This window comes from Notolabrus celidotus, chromosome 5 (genome assembly GCF_009762535.1).
Source record: "Notolabrus celidotus isolate fNotCel1 chromosome 5, fNotCel1.pri, whole genome shotgun sequence".
In the NCBI taxonomy this organism is placed as follows: domain Eukaryota; kingdom Metazoa; phylum Chordata; class Actinopteri; order Labriformes; family Labridae; genus Notolabrus; species Notolabrus celidotus.
In genome coordinates, this window is record NC_048276.1 from 25712618 (window position 1) to 25728954 (window position 16337).

General features: G+C 39.4%; 1 protein-coding gene and 1 long non-coding RNA gene across 2 annotated transcripts in view; one reads left to right on the plus strand and one right to left on the minus strand.

Moving 5' to 3' along the window:
- Nucleotides 1-16337, plus strand: part of ntm (neurotrimin) — a 645049-nt gene that overhangs the window by 21609 nt on the left and 607103 nt on the right. The window lies entirely within an intron of this gene.
- Nucleotides 125-13448, minus strand: LOC117813190. The gene is made up of 3 exons (XR_004631353.1): nt 13148-13448; nt 869-967; nt 125-766 (listed from the first exon to the last, which is right to left on the minus strand). It is a non-coding gene; the product is annotated as an uncharacterized LOC117813190 (long non-coding RNA).

The window sequence follows — 16337 nt, forward strand, 5'->3', positions numbered from 1 at the left end:
GTTCCTCCTGTGAAAATATTTTATGCTGATATAGTGAACTTTTTGGCTAATAATTACAATGCACACAAAAAACTCCATTACCACCTTTCTTAGAACAAAGAGGACTGAACAGAATCAAAGTTGCTCAGAGATATTTAAAACTTTATTTCACAGTCAAATGAAACAAAATGTCCGTCTCTTTTTTGCATGCTCTGCTTCTTGTTGTAAGCACAGGTGACTTATTGTTGTTTGGAAAATGGTTGCCACTGTGTGAGCTGGGGACTTTTGTTCAGGTCTTTTCTTTTCCTGCAGATCAACACAATTGTATTGCACCACAAAACCGACAATAGACATTCATCTTCAAGGAACTAGTCAGACACCTGCCAAAGAGATGTTACTGAATGTTTGTGCTAGAAGGTTTACTGGTTAGGAAGAAAACTGATGTGTTTGATACTTTTGTCCACAGCTGTTTAGATTAAAGGCTCTAGGGCACAGAAAAACAAGACAGTATGAAAGTGTTAGGCAGTTGTCATTTGTTGAAAATCTAAATGGAGACGACAGACACTGAAACTGCTAAAGGGTGTACAGAACGTTTTTTGATGAAACCCTATGGAGAGGGTATGAGTCTCTTGGGCAGAGGAGAGCAGGAAACCAGTCAGAAATTGGATGGAGCAGTTCTGGTGTGTAAGTAAGGGTAAAAGCTGACTAGTCCAAGTGCAGAGATCCAAAGATAAGTGCTGATTCAGGAGGCAGGAGTGGAAGAGAGGCAGGAGTGGAGTGAGCTCAGCTGTAAGCAGAGGGGAAAGTTGTCAGTTAAAAAATGCAAACACAGAGAATAGATTTCCCAAAATATCTGGAACTAGACTGACTGTGAAACAGAGTCAACGACCTGGCAGAGTGAATGAGTTGAAGGCCTGTTTTTGTAGCAGAGCTGATTGCTGATGGAAAGCAGCTGCTCCAGACGGCTCCAGCACACCTGATCCCACTCCTGTAATCAAGCACAATACACACACATAGACACAGAGCCTGCTTTCAGATGAGGCAGAGTGCATGACAAAGTCCATCCCATGTACAAACTTGACCAGAAATGGAATTGTTTCAGTTGGAATATTTGCAAAAAGTATGGCAACCAAATAAACCCAAAAAGGCAAGTATTGCTATTTTTTCCTTTTTTCCACCCAGACTTTTTAAATTTTCTTCAGAGACATGCTGAATATGTTGATCAATTTGAATTAAATCTCAGTAGGACAGCTCCAGGGACCAGACAGAAAAAAAAATGAAATCATATGTTCCCACCATCTTCATTTAGCTTCATTCAGCTGCAGCTTGTCCTTGAAAATCACATTCAAATCCTGATAATGTTTAAGATTCACTGCTTATTCAGGAGACTGAAAAGTGCTTTTATATCTGTTAACACTGGACTGTAATTAAGTATTCATAGCATTTGTTCATGATGTACTCGCACCATTGTTAGAGCATTATATGACATGTTTCAGCTGGAGCACTTGTATATTGCAGTACAATGACAATACAGGCTTTCTATTCCACTCTATTCTATTCTATGATGACAAAAGAAGACAAAACTATTTATTCTTTTGAGTCATTATTTGGGAGTACACTACTCTCATTTTTAAGATATTGGGTTTTCAGCTCAGACAACCTTATTTTGAGTGGCAGTTATCTCTCCTTCTTTAAAGTTGAGTATGTCTGTGGTATTGCTGCACCATTGGCTCCATATTTTATCTCCTCTTAAAACATATTTAATCCACTGAGACTTATTCAAGGCCATTCATTATCCAAACAATCATGAGCCATGTATCTGGGACCCAGTCCCTCTCAGGAGACATTTTCTGCCCCAAATGGAAGTGGTAATATTATTTCATGTGCATCATTAAGACAGGTTGAACTCAAAGCAGTATAACTTAAGGTTAGTGTATACTAAAAGAGTGGTTGAGTGAGGTGGAGACAGTAAGCAGTTAGCATGCAGAGAATTGGGTGATGTCCTATGTCATGATCCTTAGTGCATTTGTTTGATTAGCGTGCAATTGTTGTGTGACTAATCAGCATGGTTTTATACGATTCGTTCAGACAGACAGAGAGACAGAGAGGTGCTGTTGAAAAAATAGAGAGAGGAGAGAGACACCGGCGGACGATGGAGAGAGAGATCAACAGATGATGAGAGGTAAACTGGATCTGAAAATGTTACTTTAGGTAAACACAGCATAACCATATGGTAACATAAATGCATCAAAGCTGTTGCCAACTCTAATTATTTATTGAATTATTTTAATGTGTTTATAATTCACATCAGGCTCTGTCCTATAGTTCTGCTTCTTTCTTCAGTGAAAAAAGATGCCTCTAAATATTTTATTTCTTACCCATATTGGTCTTTGCGTTAAAACAAGGGTAATAAATCTCAACATTCTGAACACTCTCTCTTTTATTGACACCACTACTTGTACTTTTATGTTCAATACTTCAGTACAATGGAAATCAGAAAAATACTTTTTATTTTGAGGTATAAAAATGATCAGACACTAAAGACTTTTACTCAAGTAATTTCATACAGCCTTCTTTCACTTTTACCAAAGTCATTCATCTGGTTCAGTATGTGTACTTTAATTGAAGTATGGCTTTCAGCTACTTCATACACCAGTGGGTATTACTGTGTATCAGCAGGGTTAGGACTCTGCAGCTCATTGTTCCTGGGCTGCAGGGGGTCTCTCTGCTAACAATGGGTCTTATTATTTATACATGAACCACTCATACCCATAGGCTCTGACTCAGAGTTGTCCGTCATTATATACGAGCATTACATGCTTCCTGAAGTATAACAACACTTTATTCTGACCAATAAATTACAGTCTAAAACACAAACTACAAAATCAAATCAGTAAATTTGTACAGAGGCTGCTGTGGTTTTTAAAAGTCTCTTAAGGGGCAATTCCCCCTGATGCAGAACCTAGAAGTTTCACTCAGGCTGCTTCCTGAGAACACCAAATCAATGTGAACACACACACTGGGGATTTCAGCCTCCACCATCTACTCCTTTATCATTTAAAACCTTTAAATAACACATCGCTCTGCTATTTGTCCTGCTGAGATTCTGTCAAACACACGGTGCAAGAATGGATGATCATTTCATTTTCCCAGCATGCCATGGGAGGACCTTTTGATTAATTGACTGGGACAATAGAAATACCTCTCCTGACGGGATACTACTCTGCTCTTACCACTGCTGTGAAACAAACCTTGACATGTGCACACTGGGGGAAAGGAGGGATTTTTTAAAATCTGAAAATAAACTTCTCAGCTTAAAGAAACAGAAACAAAAATGTCAGGGCAGGTTCCTTTTCCAACAAAAACAAATAGACCAAAAATTTAAAAAAGGAAAACAACAAAAAAAAATACAGACCTTTTTAACCCGTTCTCACGCTATACTCACGTTTTTTTTCCACCCGATTATCTCCCTATTTAAATAAATATTCAAATGTGTACCCTGTGTTCCTCATCCTCAATGTGGATAAAGCTGTAGACTATTCTTTACAGTAACTAAAGAAAAGCACCTAACATTTGTATTATTTTAATAGAAAGTTTTCAATGAAACCACAGCTGTGCTAGTGTGTGAACTACTGTGATAAATAGACAGTAGGGTATTTACAGGAGAATATTAGCATCTCATTAACAAGTTTATCAAATTGCAAACTATAAAAACACACTGCAGAGGAACACCTGCATTCTGGTTGCTTACTTGTAAAGGCCCACCCCTCAACCAATCAGGATGGCGGTTCAGAGAGTGGTTCTGATTGGTCAAAGCTGATGGGAGCAGTGGGGATTTTTAGACTGCTGAATAAAGAGGCATCGTGCAGTTATCCCAGACTAATTCAATTGCTAATAGCTGTGTATAGGTATTATATCTTTTTACCAAATGCAACAAAACAAAGTTATTGTTTTTTACCCTAATCTTACCAATTGCAGCTTTAATTTCCAAAATCAAACAACTAATTAAAACTACATTTTTCAGACAATGAGCACTTGGAAATAAATCAGCATGATAAGAACAAACTATAATCATGGAAGCTATATTTAAGAAAATTGTATTTGGCGTGTAATTTGATTTAAATGTTTGACATCTGTTTCATCTGTTTACATCTAGGAAGCAGGGTTTATTACTTATACATCAGCCAGTCAGCAGGAGGAGCACTAAATCTTTTGGCTTCACAGACAGTAAACATGAATGGCGTCTACTTTAATATATGGTCCATGCTTTAACCAGGCACATTTGTCCCAAAGGATTAAAACCAAAAATTATCATCTGGTTCCTTTTGGCATAAGGCAATCTATTGATGCCATTCCAAATCTGCTTGGAGATTCAAGTCATTCTACCACCAAAGTAGGCATGGAGTATTAGAGACTCTAAGACAGTCTGGGACCACATATGGAAATCATTGCATTTAATGGTTGGTTTGATATAATTTAAATAAGTAAGCAATAATGAGAATATTTCCAGTGTCAGAAGTGTTATCTTTGTTAGCCGACATTTATGAAAACTTCATATCTGGAATAAAAAAAAAAGTCAGATGACAATTTAAGAAACTTTCTTCTCATGGTCTCTCTGTGGAGACATTTTATTTGTTGGATGGGATGGCATGCTAGCAAATATATAATGCAAACTTTACAGTCACACTGTGACAATAAAAGATTATTACCCATATGGTAAATAAAAACACAATATGGAGCATGCTGGCTGTTTATTTGTTCAATTTACAATCCAATTATTCCTCTGACTTTCAGACAGACCAGTTTGGAGGTCTTGTCTCTGCAGAAACACAGTTTAATACATGACAGTAAATTGAGCAGCTTCTTCAACATGAACACTGATGATTCAACATGTTTGAGTAGTACAGTATCTTATTAGGAGATTCAGTCCCCTCCAGCCTGTTTTACCCAGATTTTAATTCTTTCTAACGAACGCATCACTGTCTCAATTTCATAGTTATTTTTAAGTGTCAGAGGAAATCTACCCAGCTGTTCCCCAAAGACTGATTAACTCATATGAACTGTGGACTACCATCATAAAGGTGAATATCAGGTCTTGGCAGAAATTCATGTGATTTTTTTATTATTTTCTGCTTCTTGTTTGCTTTGCTGGGAGCCTGACATCACAACCTACCTGTTCAGATTATTACCCAGAGAGTCCTGACTGACTGACAGGTGAGAATAAGGAGTGTACATTCTCAGAGTTGCACAGAAAATATATTTTTTCTGTCTTTAAAATGCAATGCATAGAGCTATGTGCTTTTTCCATCAGGATGCTGAACTCCACTCACTACCTCCCCCCTCTGCCCACTGGACTGTAACACACACACACACACACACACACACACACACACACACACACACACACACACACACACACACACACACACACACACACACACACACACACACACACACACACACACACACACACACACAAGGACCCTACCTCAGCTGCTTTTTGCACATTAACCTTTTACTTAATCATTTACTTATCTCGAATACTGTCTGCACCTTAATATCATTTGCACTGTTATCTATTTTCATTTTTATTGTCCATTTTTAAACTGTCACTGCACTACCTGCACTGTGTACATAGGCTGCTTTTATAAAACTGTATTTTATTATATTTTATTGTATTTTATGTTTACATTTTAGACATTTAAAAGCTGGAAGAGAGAAACATCTCTTTTTTCCTGTATGTCCCGTATATACTGTGAAAACTGACAATAAAAACCCTTGAATCTTGTGTGTAAAGGAGAAGATCTGCTGTGATTTCCATCCTGTATTTTCTGTCAGTCCTCTCTAAGTTTTGTTACACTGAGAATTTGAGCTGGTTTAGAAGGGTTCAGGTGAGATTTCACAGCTTTATATTTTGCTCAGAGGATTAAACTCTCTCTCTTTATGCCTCTTCTGGATTTTTCAGACTGCTAAATACAATTTATTTCGAACTGTCACCAGCTGCCCCGCTCCCTTCTGTCCCTCGTCACTTTTCTTGAATGTATTTAGCCTCACTTTTCCGTGCAAGCAGCCAGATGTACTGCTCCACACTCCTTCATTTCCCAGCAGCCATCATTCTGCTCACACTGTACTAAGGGTAGTCTGGTGCCCTCTTTGCATTTGGCAAAACCATTCATCCTTGTAATTGGATTGAAAGTGAACAGCCTTAAATACATGTATAAATGCTTACAGTGCGTTCTGAAGACTGATTGAGATCCGATTACTTAGGTCACGTATGAAGGTGGTGTGGGACCTATTCGTGTCTGTTGGTCAGAGGGGAATCGATAGCACTTTTTTTCTGCACTGTGTTGTTAAAAATAGAAAGCAAAGTCTGTTTTCTTTGGTCCTCATGTGCTGGGACAGGATATTGAAATTTGTGTAAGTTTCTACAATAAACAGCAGAGCAGTTGGTGTGTCTGGCTCCAGCCTTAGACATCTTCACTCTGCAACACTGAAGGATATCCTATAAAAGGGAGGGGGGGTGAGAGTAGGAGTGGTTTTGCATGCCAATCTCCCCTGTCATTACATCACCACAGGAGCACATTTGATTTGCCTTGTAAAAGCTATGTTTTCTTAGATAGTTGCTATAAGAAACACATTCTCAGGATTACTAGGCTGGAGGATGACTAGGATGCAAGGAAAGAGGTGCTTTTTATTGAACGGAACCTTTAAAGTATATATATAGTTTGCCAAACTACCCTATGTAGTTTACTGTCAGCAGTAAGCCTCTGCTGGATGTAAACATACACATGCAGTTATAAAATGTCCACTTAGAGAAACACATAACCTGCACAAGTACATGACAATGTGTCTACAAGAAGGGTGAGTGCTCTTCACCCATGACAAGCCTCTATTTAGAGCCGGAGTACAGCACAGGTGCTCACTGCTCTGAGACAGACAAGATCTTAGAGAGGAAAAGAGACATGAATACTGAGCAGCTCTCTCAGCAGCAACAGTCACAACCTGGTGTCAGAAGAGTCGCTCTCACACAGGCAGGAGTAGATCCTTCAGGAAAACTATCCAAGCTGATGACATGTGCTAAGCTTGTACACCAGAGATGATTGAACGTTTCTTACTTCATTAACATACCTGCAGCTTGTCAAACAAACACCTCAGATTTTACCAAAATAACTCACTTGTTTACCCAGGAGGCTTTGCGTCTTGTTGATTAATCAGTAACAATTTTGGTTCCCTAGTTTGAATGTGTGTTTGTGTGTGATGTGTGGGTGTGCAGAGAGAGAGTACACCCTGGATAATGTCACATTAACATATTTCCATCCCCATGCTGTCACTCAGTGTAAAATAGAAGACATACCTGTAGAGTCAGACGAATACTGGCTCCACAAATATGTCTCTAATGCAATCAGGAGTCAGCCATGTGTTCACCACAGCTCCTGACATAACAGCCCTGTGTAACTCACCAGGGGAACAGATGCATTAGCTCTAATTGTATGCTAGTGGTTCAGCTAGGTAAAACACAATGTTGCAAAAGATCATATTTGCTGATATCAAACAAAATGTTTAGAATGAAAAGTGTCAAAGTAAAAGTATCAAAGTGTGACAGCTAAAGGACTGCTTCTGTCACACCGAAAACATGCAAATGAAAGCTGAAAATTTCACCTTTGAAAATATTTAGTCACCCAGCTGCCAGACTTTACACTGAAGAACTGGATATCTGATACACTGGTGGTGTAGCCCATCTTATAGCACTGAGTTGACATAAACTTTGATCCCAAATGTGCTGTTTAAATGTAATAATCACTGAAGCTTTAAGCGGATTGTAAATGTTCATGACCTGATATCACCGATGTGATTCATGAGCATGAGAAGCTTAAAGTGAATGAGACTATTTGGAGACAATTAAGTATGTCAGAACTATCAAAAGTAACAAAGTTTATAGAAATGCTGAACATAAATACAAGCTGGAACGAGTGATATCATAGGACTCCAGTTGCAGCGTGTGCTGTTCCTTCAGTCATTGTTAGCCAGCCGTGTAATGATACACATTAATGAGACACACATGGCCTGTTATTGAGCACATTCACCTGTTTGATGCAAGAAAGCCTACCAATGACAAGCTTAGCACTTGATTGTGCTTGGCACTAATTCAGGGATTAAATGGTACCTGCAGACGAAAGATGTAGAGACATTTTCTCCAGATAATCTATTAACCAGGACGGTGAGAGAGAGAGAGCTGTGCAGCCTGACATGAGAAGCAGGCTGCTGATTCTGTGACACCAGAGCTGAGAGCTTTCATGGGTCAGGACTCTGTGTTAACTAAGAACTTTATACGTAATGTTGGTAAATGTAAGATAATGATATGTTTACAGCTTTGAAGGATTCAACCTCCTTATGAAATGTTGAACTTAACAGGGGTTGCAGTGGCTCAGTGATAGAGGTTGGCGGTTCTTGTATAGGGGAGAACAGGGTCGGTTGTCACTTTTTACTGTTTTGATGATTGCTCATCACCAAAACATTTTTCAAAAGTCATTCCTACATTAAATTGAAGCTTAATGTGTTGGCTTGAAATGTGTATCTCTCTCATTTTCCAACTCATTGTAACAAGGAGGCAATTAACTATCAAAGACACTCTGACACATTGTGACAACCAACCCCATCACGGGGATTGTTGTCACACATTATGGGGTTGGTTGTCACAATGGTATTTTAATGGGAAAAATATTTTAAAAAAGGCAAGAAGGCAGAACTAAATTTGAAAGTTTAATAGCACTGACAAGTGATAGGCCTACATAACTTAATGCATTTTAACATATGAGCAAGGGACATGAACAGGAAACACATCTTTAGGCCGGCCTATATAACAACATAAAGAACAAAACAAATAGGCCGAACAATAATGGCCTACTCAACTATGCTACATGCAGTCACTGTCTGAGTTACAGTGATGGCAAATGTAGGGTCTGCACACTCCAACTAATTTCACCAGGCATGATTTTGCCAACATTGGGGTTGGTTGTTACATGTGACAACCAACCCCAAAGAGAATTTGACGACCAACCCCAACTGGAATTTTTTGCTAGCATCAAGGCTAACAACCATCTAACAACTACTTAGCTAGCTAATAAAAATCTAAACTATAGCTTTCCCCTCACACTTTGTAAGGGTAACACTTGTTTTGTTATAAACCCATTGTTTAAAAGCCTAGAAGAAAAATACTGAGGAGCTGAATATTTGACATGAAAAACACAAAAAGTCCTCTCACCTCAAGTTCATCTGTCTTACTCCAGAGAAGACTATGTAGGTGAGCTCTGATCCTAATTATGGAAATGTCCGTATGCCAATTTGAGAGACAGTGCCCTCTGGTGGCGAGATATAACATGTGACAACCAAGCGGCAACCTCTGGTCTAAAAATATGAGTGAATGCGGAAGTGTTAAAAGCTGCAGTTCATCGAGGATCCGCTTGAGGCTGGCTCCGGAAGTACCGGAAGTCACATACACATGAATGGGGAAAAGACGATCTTTGCAGCATTAATAAACATGTTTACAGCCTGGTACAAAAGATGAGTGTAGTCTGAATAGCTAATTTCTCGACGTCCTCTCACTGTGAGGGGGGTGAATTTTTTTCTAATTCAGCAATTTCGAAGATATTGAGATTACCAGTCTTCCAATGAGAGGCACAGCTGAATGCAGGAACACTGCAGCTGTTGGCTAGGAGGCTCAAAGCCCGCCTCTTTACGTCACACTGGCTCGACAGAAGCAATATGGCTGCCGCAGCCGATTGGTCTCAAAACAGCGTTCAGAAACAGATGGGTGACGTCACGGATACTACGTCCATATTTTTTACAGTCTATGGTGACAACCAACCCTGTTCTCCCCTACTTATCTTTACTGTGCAGGGTTTGATTTGAGAAGAGAAATCCATCCTTCAGTCTGTTTATGTTTGATTGAGAACTCATTTTAAGAGTTAGTAGATATTTTGAAATTCACTTCTGACTTTTTCAGTGAGCTCTATTTCTGATAACTGTTATTATTAAACTATCATGTCAAGCTTTTTTAATGGTAAAGAAACATTTTGAGGACGCTTCTTAACTGATACATGCACCATTCCTTTCCTACATTAAAGTCACCCTGTGGACACTCTCGGTGATGAATTCTTCAGCTGATATCATGCATCGCCACATAGAAGTTTATAGCTCACAGGCTCAGTCAAGATAATGCGCTGTCAATTTAGGCCAGATATACTTGACAGAGTTTGTTGCAGAGCAGTTTGAACATTTATTCACAAGAAAATAATTCCCAAGATGGCAGAATGAGTTAGTGTGATCCTCAGAGTGTGGACTGATGTTGATTTCTTTGCTTGAAACAGTGACTGTTGCAGAGCAGAGAAATGATCGAGTGCACTCTGCCAACAATCGGTTACACTAATGGATCAATAAAACTTTGAGGGGAAGTGAAAAGCAAACCACAGCTGATGCAGGTTTACTGCAGAAGTGCTGACAGTTTGTGAGAGTGACCACAGGACAACAAGAATGAGCTTCTCTAGACCTCTAAAGTGGAGTTTAATGACGTGTGTGTGTGTGTGTGTGTGTGTGTGTGTGTGTGTGTGTGTGTGTGTGTGTGTGTGTGTGTGTGTGTGTGTGTGTGTGTGTGTGTGTGTGTGTGTGTGTGTGTGTGTGTGTGTGTGTGTGTGTGTGTGTGTGTGTGTGTGTGTGTGTGCGCGCGTCTGTGCGCGCGCGCGAGAGAGAGTCTGACTCTGGTTTTTAATCTAAGGAACTGAACAAAACTTTCCTTGTGTCACATGGTGTGCCTATGCTGTTTCCCCAGCTGATGCTTCAGGACATGATGTATTTTGTCCATACAGTGGGTCATGGAGAGTCACATGCAGGGGCTGAAGTAGAGATTAACACTAACTGGAGTTAAGCTCTGTCTGACCTCCTGTGTTTTAGTCCCATAAGTGTTTTGTTTGCCTAATTAGAAGATTAATGAAGCCTGCTTTTTACTCGAATAAACCGTGTTGACACAATAACATTGACATTATACGATGTAATCTGTTCACATTAACTGTTATTCAGTAGATTTCATAATCAACAGAAAAATTCTGAGTTTTTTTTTTTTTCAGGAATGCTTTCAGAGAGATTCAAAATAAAGAGGTGTATGAGTAATTTAAGAATGGATAGTTATTTATTTTGCTTTAGGAGGTCTTAAATAACCAGTGGTGAAAGTAGGATATACTTTACTTCAGTTAAAAATTAAAATAAACTACACCATTTTTTAATGTTTATGTTTCAACATAGCGTGTTTTCTAAATGTCTGATGATATACTAGGAAATTTAGGGAATTATTTAATTCTTTAAATTAATTTTAATAAGATCTCCAATCAACAGTGCATGAGGGCTCATGCATGCAGCTAAGCTGTCATAATGAGACTCTCTGGTGGTGTTTTACATTGGTCCACACTGAGCATGCTGGAAAGTTCAAGACATCTTTTGCATTTAATTCTGCTAGGGACAAAACAGCTCTTAAAGGAAGATTAATCTGAGTTGTTCATCTTTGCAGCATCCATCAGTCAGAGTGGAAACATGGTGAAATTACAAGAGGAGAAAGATACACCAACCACAGCAAGTCAACACCAGTCAATGACAGCTCATTAAATGAGACGATGGCTAAACAGCATATGGAAACAGCATCAATGTCAGCACACACACATTTTACCGTCCTGGCTGCAGCTTGTAAATAAAGGCTCACATACACTATAGTCAAGCTTCACCTCCATCAAAGTCAGGAGACTAAGCTTCTATTGTTCACCAGGATTTATAAGTCTTGTCTTCAGTCTGAGTATTGTGAAGTCAGTTTGTTTATAGGATGAAGAGTTTGTTCAGCATGAAGGGTAAACTCTGCATTCAGAGTGCATCTGTGCCGTTTGATGACACTGCAGTCTGTTCTAAAGGAAGAGCATCCAGTCTGCTGCTGGGCTCAATTATCTAACATAACAAATAAAATAAATAAGACTCTCCCACTGCATTAAAATTCATCCCACTGTTATACTTAAATGCTAATGGAATACCCTATGCACTACTTTGATATGAGTGTGATGACAATAGCATGTTATCAAAGTAGGTCTAGACATCAAAATAATAGATTGTATATTTATAGTTGTAAACACGGACAGATAAGTGCTAAAACCAACAGAAATAAAAGGCAACAGATAAATAAATCTGATCCCTCCTGTCTTCTTCTGCAGCTCCCTCCCCTTCTCTTTCTCATGCTTTCTTCTGTTGTGCCCATGGATTGTGATAATGGAGCAATACATACTGAGGCCACAATTTCTGTTAACGATGATGAAAATCAAACAAGACTGAACAGATATTATCTGTTTTAACTCTCCTCCAGGTTTCAGTAACATTGAAAGTGCCACGACGTGCGTAATTATTTGGAAAAAACCCAAACAAACAAAAACAAAATCAACAGATAAATGCCCGTCTATAAACAATAAATCAAAAAAATTGTGATACTTTGTTTTCCAAAAATATTTCTACACTTGATTCAACTGAATTGTGAAAATTATTTCAACTAATGTTCTTCAATGAGGTCTTGCCCCTGTTTAAGCCCTAATAGGAACAGCAATCAGCTTAAACTACCCAGGGAGAATGATCAGATGGTATGTATTCACCTCAGATGGACTGAGGTCCTTTTTAGGGACTATACTGTACATGTGGGAGACAAATGGTTAACTGTGTCTGTTTCAAGGGAGCAGCCATTGTGTTCCATTTCTATCCTTACTGAGTATCTTAATTTTTATTGTCTTGAATCATTGATCGACATGTTGACAGTTTCTTTTTTTTTTTTTTGTTATTTTTTAGGCGTTTCTGCCTTTATTGATAGGACAGCTTCAGATAAACAAAAATGTGTGGAGTAGAGAGTCAGGGAAGACATGCAGCAAATTATCGCGGCCGGGACTTGAACCAGCGACCTCTGAGACGAGGACTATAGCCTCTGTATGTGGGGCGCTTAGATCATAAGGCCACCATCGTCCCGACATGTTGATAGTTTCTGACTCTTACCTCAATGGATAGTCCACAGACTTCCAACAGATTGATTCTTCCTGTAGTGCGTACACTAATTTGAATCGTTCCAAAATCGTTAGGAATTCCCTCAAAACCCTCTTACCTTTCAGTAAAGTTGTAGCCTTCTTCGGTTATTGTTGAACTTTCTGGACAAGGGATCCCTCCTATGTATACTTCTTCAGGTGCATCAGGCGTATCCTCTTGCATGGCAAAGAAGCTACTATTTCCGGTGTGCGTTGCAGGACACTTGCACTCTGTTTCCAAATAGCCCTGGTGTTGATCTTACAACATTTTGTCATAGCCTTTAACAGTTTCTGTCAGGGTGGCCAAGTAACCGGTCCACTCTAGGTCCAGTAGCCTGTGGTGTATTCTCAGCCGATGGCATGGATAACCACCAGATGTAGATGGTGTTTGAAACATTGAAACAGCAATGGTTGAGCATCTGTCCTGTGCCTGCTTTTCCCCGCTTGGAAAGGACCAAGTTTGTCAACCGTAATGCATCACAGTGCTCTGTAGTGGCAGCAGCCTTTTGCTCATCTCATTAACTATGTTGAGAAAACAAAGCACTATTGAGACATTCTCACAACAAGTTGGATCCTTTGTCACATCCACATTTGAAGTATACCAGCTGTCCCCTTTGTCTATTTCACTGATCACTTTTTCCCTCATGATTGCTGTTATCTCATTCTGAACTTTGTGTGACATTTTAAATCCCTGGGCTGGCACATTGTCTTTCATCAGTGTGCATTCCGTAATAGAGAGAAATGGTCCACTTCCCCACTCCTCTCGTGACTCCAAATTGTCCATTTGTGGTGGCCAGAAGAGTGTGACTGAATAGGAAATAAGAAGAATAAACAAAGTCTGGTTAACTTTAAGGCAATTGCCAAGCTGCTAACATGGCGACCTATCAACCATTTTAGGGGCTTAGAAATGTGTATCCTCCCTTATACTGTCACCTTTGGCTCCAGTAAAAAAGATGGCCACCAAACTGCTAACTTTTGGTTTTCAACAGCTAGTCCACAAACCAATGCATGATGTTCCAGTTATAATGTCTACCTTTTAAATACAAACTTCACACCAGACATGTTTTATGAGTTTTGACTGCAAGTCACTAATAGCTATCTGATGAAAGTCTTGACAACCATTTAGTCTCTGTTTGTTGTGCAAACACTCTTTAACTGTGTTTCCTGTCAGGCTGTGTGTGAAACTGATAATTTCTTTTATAAGTGTGTTATAATTTCTGCTTTGCCTCAGTCAGGCTTCTGTGTTTCATGTTTGACCTGCCAGGTACATATCATGACTGAACTTTGCTGCTCCTGCACTGAGAGGTTGCTCTGAGAAAGTTTATTCCTTTAACTTTTGCTGTCATGTCTCCAAACCTGCACTTCATGTTGTGTGTTTAATTGACTTATAGATGTCAGGGTGCTGGAGCAGCAGAAGGAGATAATCTGCTGTCATGAAGCAGAGTGCAGGCTGAGATGGCTGTTTAACATAAAGACACCAGACACAGATAATCTCCATGCTGATGTTCTGTGTCACAGATTAGAGGTTTGTGCCAGTGTAAATACAGAGCAGAGTGTTTTAGAGACAACACTGCAGTTCAGCTGCCGTGTTCTGCATCAGTTTGATTTATTGGATCTCTGACTCACTGATAAGAGCCTTTGTTAAATTAACAAATTGTATGAAGGTAGATGTGAATAGTGATATGGTAGTTTGAAACAGTTTTTTGAAACATCCTTATCAGTGACTTAGTCTTCTGCGTACTCATACCTCAATTGTTAGTAACTGAATAAACACAGATTAATCGAGATTATATAAAGGTAATTATGCAGACCTGATGTATGTAAGGAGTGCAGAGAGGAGTTTCTGCAGGTTAGCTGTGTGAGGATTTACAGAAATGTGGATATTAGATGTGGAGGGACCAAAGGAGCTGAAAGTTGTCTGATTCTCCTTCTGGCTGCGTCCAGCAGAAATTAAGCCCTGCATATGTCATCCACTCCTCTGCTTCTGGTAAATATCCAAACTGAAGCTGCAGTCTCTCCCACAGAGTTCTCTTTCAGATGTTTAAATTCAGCTTTTACACCCTTCCACTCCAACGATATGTGTGTCTTTAGCTGAGGACACCAGACAGGCCCAGAAGAGAGGAAATGATGCCGCTGCTTGTATTTCTTCTTCTTCTTTTTCTCTGCTACGACTCAAGAAAGACTTTTTTTCGTCCCCCTGAAGAGAATAAAGCTGACTGTCAGATTTTTTTTCCTGTTGTCACTTTTCTGTGGTGTTGGGCGAACTTTAGCTGAGGTCACTGCAAACCACTACATTAATCCCTCCCTCCTGTTTGATTAAAAGCAACTGGTGGCACAACACAAGCAGCCTGTCTATGGTGCTGTGAATGAGAAACAACAGTGGCCCTGACATGTTTTAAGTATGGGACGTTATCCAACTTCCTCTTTACTTCTTTTGATCTTCTCCATCAGTCTGACTTTGGGTTTGTGGATTTAGCTCCCTCGTGGACGGGGAGATTTCTCATGTTCCTCAGTGTCAGTGAAGAAAGAAATATCCATGCTTAGTCTTCCTCATGGCTGATCTGGGATCAAATCTTAAGACTGGCTGCAGTGAAGAAAGACTCCTTCACTTTCTCTCAGTTTAAATTTCTATTCTATCATTTACTCATTCAATTATTTATGAACTTTTTATGTATTGTAACTCTTGTACGTGCTTTTATTTTTTTTATCAGTTGTCTGAATTTTCAGGCTCTGTAACTTTAATACTGGACTTGATTCTGTATTTGTTTTGTATGTGTAACTTTGGCCCCATTCCACAACTCGACCAAAGCAACACATGCCTGCACTCCTTCTACTTTATGTGTGTCTGAATGTTTTAGCAGTAATTATATGACTGAATATCAATGATCCCTCTCCAGTGATAAAGCTTCAGTTTATATCATGATATTACTGGGAAATAATTGGTTAACATAACACAGTTGATCGGTTTATCTAGGCTCAAATAGCTGTGTGTCACTTACTATCTCTTCCATAATTATTCAAATTGATCTAGCTCTTTTCATCAGTCAGTGACAAAGCAGATCCCAATGGGGGTGCAAATGAATCTGCTCCCCAAGTTAGTTCAGCAAACTCTCTGAATGTTTTGTCTAATTGCTTTTCTTTCTCTCTCTGCCTCTCCCTTTCTTTCTCTCTCTCCCTCTCTAGGTAAGTGAAACAAATCCCTCAGACTGATTAAGAGTGGACTGCCTCGAGGCATCACATTCACCATCATACTCAGCCCTGGTACAGTAC